Below are 8,166 nucleotides of genomic sequence, written 5' to 3'. Positions count from 1 at the left end.
CATTCATTCATTCATTCATTCATTCATTCATTCACGTCTTGGCATGCTGATGATGATAAATCTGCCCTATATGCAGTCCTATTAGAGTCCCATGATGGTATATTGGAGTAGTCAAGAATCATACATGGATTTCAGTCCCTCTGTAGGGACTTTCTGAAACTTTCAAAGAAATCTAATGTAGGTAAACATTTTGTTTTCACTTATATGTTTGCATTCCATACATTTATCAAAAATAGTCTCCTGACTTAAAGTTATAAAGCCCCCCCCCAAAAAAAAAATATATATATATATATGTATGATTGTATTTGCTTCTATTCATATGTTCTATTTATAGTTGCCACAAGTATTTCATGGAAAAAAATTGTTATTTGCAATTATAAAGTTTCCTAAAATGTTACATTGGGGGTGAAGGTGATCTGTTGCTGTTCCGATCCTCCCTGTGCCTCCATGTGGTTTCTGCTCATGTCTCAACTTTGTCTTTCATTCCAATTTGAAGGGACATCTGAAGGCTTTCTCTCCATGCTGCTTTTTGCACCATTGTAAATCCTGTCCATTTTGTTGAAATGTGTTGCAGCTTACCCAAAACTCTGGCCTCCATCATAGTCAGCGGGTCACCACCTCGTGTGTTCTCCATCCCTCCTCATCTGGCATTCAGGCATGCTACAATGACCCAGTGATGCTGTGTGACAGGCTGGGCAGGGCACTGGCTGTTTGTGTCAATCCAGATCAATCACTCCCTCTTCTGGACGGACAACGTCATCAACGCCAGGAAAGGTCACAGAGTCTACTCAAGCCAGGCCTGATGTGGTGAGCAGGGAGGTCAGTGTAGCAAGTGAACACCCTTGACTGACTGAGGGTCCTATTAAATATTGACACAGCCGGCTTAATGTTTAAGGTATCTTGGTATTCAGTGGTTTCGTGGCTGCAGAATGAAATGTCTGGCTATTGTCTGTTCATCCACTTTCAAATGTATTTTTGATTCTCCTGTGACTGGGTGTGTGCAGAAAGTATTAGGACTCTTTGTCGTATTGATTGATATTCCAGGAGGACTGGATAAGCCCTCGGATGCCCTACATTTGACAGGGTTTCTATTCTCTAATGATACATGTAAATATGCCCCAATGCTTACACTTCTATAGGAGACCAGGAAGAAACAACACAATAGCCAAAATACAACCCATTTGAGAAAAAAACAACAAGAAACAGCACTTAACGGCCCAGAATGCACTGCACCCAAGGGAGCAACCTCAATTACTGTTACACGTCCGAAAAGGAGAACTCTAGGAGAAGTGATTGCTGAGATGGAAATGGTTGTGTGTGTGTGTTTGTGCATGTGTGAGCGTGTTTTTATGTGGGTGTGTGTGTGGGTTGGAGGAGGATGGATAGAAAGGCACTCAGTAAAAAGATCTTTCAGAAACACTTTGCCTCGGTGACGTTGACACGAGCTGTTGATTGACATGCACTTCTCGACAGAAACCAGAGCTATCAACCTATCTGCCACGCATTAGGAATGGCACGGTCCTCGGGGAGGGGCCTAAGTGGTAAATGATGTTGCTCAAGACACTCTCTGTCAACAACGTGTGTGTATTTGTGAGTGTGTGAGTGCTGAGGATGGCAAAGTATTCAATCAAAGCTTTGATTGAAAAACCCTAGTGTCCTCAAAGATCAGAATTCTGTACACTGACGTATAGGATGCGCGTGTGGGTGAGTCTGGATGTGTGCCCGTTTCCACACTTACAGTTTTCACAATTTTGCTCAGTCCGGGAAACAGACTGAACCGGCGGCAGATTTAAATGGTGAAAATCTGATCTCAAACAATATTAATTCTGTTAAGCAATGCCTGTCAAATCAAGCTTGGGAAAGAATTCTCTTTCAAACAGAGCAGGGCACGAAAGAACTGGTGTAGACCTACATTCAGTCTTCAGATATAGAGAAAGAAAAATGTCAGACTTTGCTTGATACTTCATATTTTATAACCACGTTCCATTCATCATCTTGCTCTACGGTTGATCATCAATTTGGTCTACTGAGACCAAGTTGTCACTTGCAACTTTTGAGTTGCAGGAGATGAAATGCTGAGGATAAACATAATGCAGTGCTTACGCCAGCAGCACTAGGGGGCACTCTGACTTCTCCGGTACTTGAGCGAGTGTGCTGAGCGGCTTGCACACATGTGAGAGAGTGTGTATGTGTCAGTCAGTACAACTGCTGGGAGTCAAGGCTGTGTGTGTTTACATGGCTGAAGTTCCCATGGCAAATGTGGTCAGAACATCATCTCGATTTGGGAATGTGCACAAAAGAGACGGCACTTCTGCAGCTCTGCTATTATTCTTTCTTTTTTACAAACATGTGCTTCCAATCTCGCCAAACAGTCAGCGCTCTTTTTCTTTGCCGCTTCAGAATGTCATTACAAAACAATGTTCTTTGTTTTGCACATTAGCTATGAATTAGCCATTCCGCCCATCTTTGTACCCGTAAAAGAGTTTGTGATGTGTGGAGTCGCTCGCTGGGGCCCTGCTTTCCTCCTGTCAGAGCAAGGGTTCTTTGACTGCTGTTATATTTCAGGCTGTTATTGTTGGCTCTCTTGCAGCCCCGGTAAGATCTTTAGTCCTTTTCCCAAGCGATATAGCCCCCCACACACATCACACAGTATCTGACCCCTGTCTCCATGACACATGACAGGTCTACTGTGGTGCGCGCGTGTGTGTGCGCGCGCGTGCGCGTGTGTGTGTGTGTGGTCATGATGGGTGTGCACTTGTATATGTGTGTTGGCTTTCATGTAAATGTGTTGTAAATATCTCTGCACCGCATGGATATGTGTTGCAAGCATATCTGGCACAGTATGTAGATATTGAATATGCTAAAACAATGAGGCCACTTGTCACATGTTCAAAGTCGAACAGACAACCCGCTGTGATCTCAAGCCACACACACAGATGTTCCTAATGGGACTAAAGTAGCATTCACATTCCTGTGGATAACCAGTCTGTTTATTTTTCTCTCCAAACCGGAGTGGGTTGCCACTTTCTCTGGTGAGAAAAAGGATGGAAGATGATAAAAAAAAAATGTGAGGAGGCTGATGAGAAGGCTCTCACCGCAGTTTAGACCTCCAAAGCCAACTGTCAGTCCCGCTAAAACCAGCAAACCTCAGCAGCGGTGATTCAGGGGTGACACTAATGTGGTTCCTTATGGAAACTGATTCCTGTGTGCAAATCTTAGCAAGTTACAGCCGCTGTTGTCTTATTCCTCGACACGAGGCAAGTGAGTTCAGAGTAATTGCGAAAGGTTATGGTTATGAGTCAGGGTGATACAGTAAATCCTGTTGCTTTATACATGAAGCAAGGAAGCGTTCACGTACGCACAGAAAAAGCCACACAGGTATGCTCAAGTCCTGAGAGCATCTGCTCCTTTACAGCCAGATTGAATTAGCAATTACAGAGAGTAAAAAACCAGAACAAAACATCTGGAGCTGTAAGCAGCAGAGGTTATAAATCTGAGGGGGGGTATGAAAATGAGCCAAAGTGAGATTCTCAAGGACAGTGTTTCTGATTGGCCCATTAACATGCCAGGGGTGTCAAAAAGGACCCGAGGCAATGGGAGAAATGGGACAGAGCAGAGGGCTTTAGAGGGCGTATGGAACAACAGCGAATGGATAGGTAGAGCTTTCACAAGGGGAGAACTGGAGAGATAGCCCGCTTGAGAAGAGTGAAATGCAGCATTGGTTAAAGATAATAAAAACCAAGGAGATATATGCTGTTTGTGCTGTGGAACTCCTCGCCGGAAATCACCCAGATAAGCAAGGACAAAACTGTGGAAAAGCTGAAGGGAAGCTTTGAAAAAAAGAAGAAAAAAAAAAAGGAGAAGAAGAAGCAAACAAATCTAGAGCCATGAGCGTAAAAGAATTAAGAAACAGAGGCTGAAGATCACCACATTGCCAAACCATAATTATGTATGTTTGGACACGAAATAACACTGGGTGGGTGTTTGTAAATGTATTTTAATGATTATATCCAGTTTTCTGTAAGTCCGTATAAATGTGGGGTTGGATAGCGGCAGTACCATTACCAACATCTGTTTTTGCTATTATTGGCACAATAAATTACGTAGGCAATTTGTTTGCGCTGTTGTTAGAGTAATAGAATCAAATTATCCCATGTTAGGGAAATGATTATGTACGAAGCGGAACCCATCAGGGATTCACAAGGCAATCAGTGAAGTAAGACAGAGCTGAAATGTTGGCGCTCCGTACGTCAACTTATCCAGGTCCACTACGTCATCTGAAAGAACTTGTCAGCCTTTAGGTAGGAGAAAATTATACCTGGTTCACACAGACGCACTGCTCCCCTCAGTAATCTGCCAGCTCTCCCAGCGCTAAAGTCAACGCAGAAGCACAGCGCCCAGAGTTGTGGCAACTCTCCAGCACAACATCAATCCTGTGAAGTGGTATGAATAAGCAGAGAGCGAGATAGGAGGACAGGCGTAATTGAAAGAGCCTGACACAGGCGCGATGAGAAGCGTTTGGAATGAAGGACAATATCAAATGAGCCTTATCAATTAAAAGCCAGTGAACAGTGTTTACACTCCCGCGCCATTGCGAAACACTGGGTGCATGTTTCAAATAGGTCAAGGTTGAAGTGAAAACAAAAGTTAGTCGATTAGCAGTCGAGGTGCAACACTCCTAATTTGTATGCTAATCTGGCAGATCATCATATCATGTAGGTACTGCCTGCGATTCTACATCTGCACGCACTCATTTAATTATCCAAACACAATTCACAAAAGTCATTGGAAACAAACCAAACCAAAATAAAATAATTTGCATATATTTAAAAGAGCAGATAAAGTCCCTCGGGGTTGGTTAATATTTCAGAGGCATAATAATAATATGCTAAATCATTCACATTTTATCCAGCACCAAAACAAAGTGGCTTTGTCGATGTAATTAGGGTGTTTTAGAGTTGAATCACCCTGGCAAATGACCATGTTTTTCTCTCTGGGAGACCAGTGTGTGGATGTATCTTAGCCTCTCTCTCTCTCTCTCTCTCTCTCTCTCTCTCTCTCTCTCTCTCTCTCTCTCTCTCTCTCTCTCTCTCTCCCTCTCTCTCTCTCTCTCTCTCATTCTGTGTGTGTGTGTGTGTGTGCGTGCGGTGTGTGTGTGCGCGCTGCGCTTGCCTTGTATTGTCAACGTTCCTCCATGTGCGCACAGTCTTAGAAAAGGATTGATTAAAGAGAGAGTGTCTGTCTCAGAGCAGTTAATGAGGTTTAGTCCCATGAGCTGCGAGGTTTTGGGTGTGTGTGAGTGCACGCACATGTGTGTTTGCGTGTGTGCATGTAGACCTAGTGGAAGACGTTGTTAATTGGCTAAGACTTACTTTCAGCAGGGGGATAGTCAAGGGCACAGAGCCTCCACATTTGTTGAGTGCCATTTGTAGAACATGATGATACATTCACTTTCTATATTAAATATTATTTTGAGGGAATGATGAGTCAGTAGCACAGTGACATGAAGAAATATTGTCGTAATTAAATTTGAAGTTTCTTGCATATTTGTATGTATTTTAAATTTACATATAAAATCGTGTTGTGTTTGAATGATGAGGAAAGCAAGCTGAATGGGGGGAAAAAAATGCTGTTTTGCTGTTTGGTATCATCTGAGCAAATGTGAAGATGTGAATGAAATTCATTCACTTTGCTCTCAGGGGACACAAAGAATAAGAAAAATAAAAAGCAGAAGAAGAAGAAAAAGAGAAAGAGAAAGAAAAAGAGAAATAATAAACAGAAAAAAAGCAGAAAAGGCAACTACACAGAGAGAGGAAATGAGGCTGAGGGGCAGACAACAAGAGATATGCCGCAAAGGCCAAGATGGATCCAATCTCACCTGCTCTGGTCTCCATACAGACCTGTCCGTCTACATGTATATACAGACCTGTATGTTCTTTTGCAGTGCAACACACAGCTCGTCTCAAACAGCAGGAAGCATTGATGCTTTCATGTGGAGCACAGCCCAAAGTAGAGCAAGATCACAATGTGTGTGTTGTGTCTATGTGTGTGTGTGTGTGTGTGTGTGTGTGCATGTGTGCGTGCGTGCGTGCGTGCATGCATGTGTGTGTGTGAAACCCAGGCTTTTCCCCCCATGGGACCTGCACAAACACGCTTCCCATCTTTCCTTTGAGTTTCACATTCAAAGGTTCCACTCGTTCAACTGTCAGTCATTCTCTCAGCCAATCAAGGCCCCTCATTCACAGTCTGTTTATAGATCAAGAGTGGTTTAAGCGTATGTATGTGATGTGACTGGAATTTTTGCCATGACTAATACTAATACTGTAAATATTCATATTTTTTTTCACACATCACCCATGGTGTCAATCAAAATCAACACTATTGTACCATACTGTGAGCGTGCCAAAAGCCTATAACAGTGTTTAAGACTGCAGGTCCTGGAAACCCATTGTTGGTACTAGAAGGATTTCAGAAAAAGAAATGCAGACCAAGAATAAAAAGGTCTAAAAATCAGCTTAACGGAATAAAATAAGTTCATGGATGAATGCATGCATGCGTGCAGAGAGGCATGTCTCCTTAAAAAAAAAAATGCACAGATGGAGGTTATGGAAGAAAGTGTGTGGGTTAAGGCTGCTGGATAGTAGTGTGTGTCTGCACAATATGTGTGCATTTGTGTTATCAAAAGAGATACAGTGCTGTATAGAAGCATTAATTATTGTGTTATATGGCTATCGCAACCCAGATATGTCACGCTTAATTTAGTGGCTAAGAGTACAAGAAAAAGGGGGAGAGAAAAAAAAAACTACAAATTACTATGAAATGTACAATATATCTGCAAGTATAAGCACATCACTGCCTCTGCACTGGTGGTTAACACTTAGAACTGAGAAGGAAAGTGAGCCGTAAAGCCCGAGGAGGAGGCTATAGGAAACAAACAGACGGAGCATCAGGTGACAGCAGGTGTTATCAGACCTCACCTCTGATTGCCACCTATTATGATGGAACAATAGTTTCCTGTGGGCCATGCTAACGACCTGTGTGTACCAGCAACAGGGGAAATTAACCCAAGCCACGGCGAGTCTGCCTTCTGCCAGGAAGGGGGAAATTGACAAAGGGATGGTACGAGTTTGAAGAGTCATTCACACACCTGTTATTTAAGTGATAGACAGCTGCCATATGTCCATACCTGCACTGTGCAAGCTACGGCGGGTGGAGATCACCCACCGACAGAGGGCAGCAGAGGGCTTCAGAGCTGGAGAATCCCTCAGAGGCCAGGCCCAGCTCAGCTTCAGACACACACTGCCCAGATCTGCAACTCACAGGAAGGGCCACTCAACAGTTACTTTGTGTTTGATCTAAAAAGAAAAAAAAGATAGAAAAAATATATATATTTATGTTGCTGTACGTAAAAAGAGGGTTGCTTCACCTGAGAGCTGCTGAGGTGAGGTACTTGTTTGTTTTTGTCAACTTTTTCTTATTTTTCCCAGCTGAAATAAGGTGGGAGTGAGACTTGAACTGCAGGGCACTGGTAATGGCGGAGTGAGTGCTGTACGGCACGTCTTGGTAAGAAACTAGCTCGATCTATTCACACTACATGCAGAGCCGTGGCCTCCAGGCTTCAGTTCCTGCTTCGGTAATGACTCTGTTCCCCTGTGGAATGTAGAACATTGTCTTTCCTCAAATGAGGGAAGCGCACGATCTCTCTCTCTCTCTCCCTCTCTCACACACACACACACACACACACACATTTCAGTATGTATGAAACACACTAAGGTGTAAGCATATACAGACAAAACATTGCATATTTGCATGCTGGTACACATGAGTAATCTCAGATACACGCACCAACACATGCTCACACACACATTCCCCAGTTTCACAAACATTGATCGGGCCCCTCTCTCAGGTCTGCCTCCTTCTCCCATGATCAATCAGTGAGTTTATAGACCACAATGTGTGGCAGCTTGTATTGCTCTTTCTCCCTCTTCGTTACTGATCAGAGAAAATCCCACTGTAAGCAAGCGCAATGCACATTCATACAATTTTAATGACTCTTAAATTAACCATCATATTTTTGCTCCACTCCTTCACCGACTAAATCGCTTAATATGCATCAACGCTGGCCTCACTTGTGGGTTCGCCGTGACATTTTTATAATTCCTTTGC

Source organism: Salarias fasciatus, chromosome 2, assembly GCF_902148845.1.
Source record: "Salarias fasciatus chromosome 2, fSalaFa1.1, whole genome shotgun sequence".
Lineage (NCBI taxonomy): Eukaryota > Metazoa > Chordata > Actinopteri > Blenniiformes > Blenniidae > Salarias > Salarias fasciatus.
The sequence above is the reverse complement of the archived record's forward strand: the minus strand, read 5'-3'. Positions refer to the sequence as shown.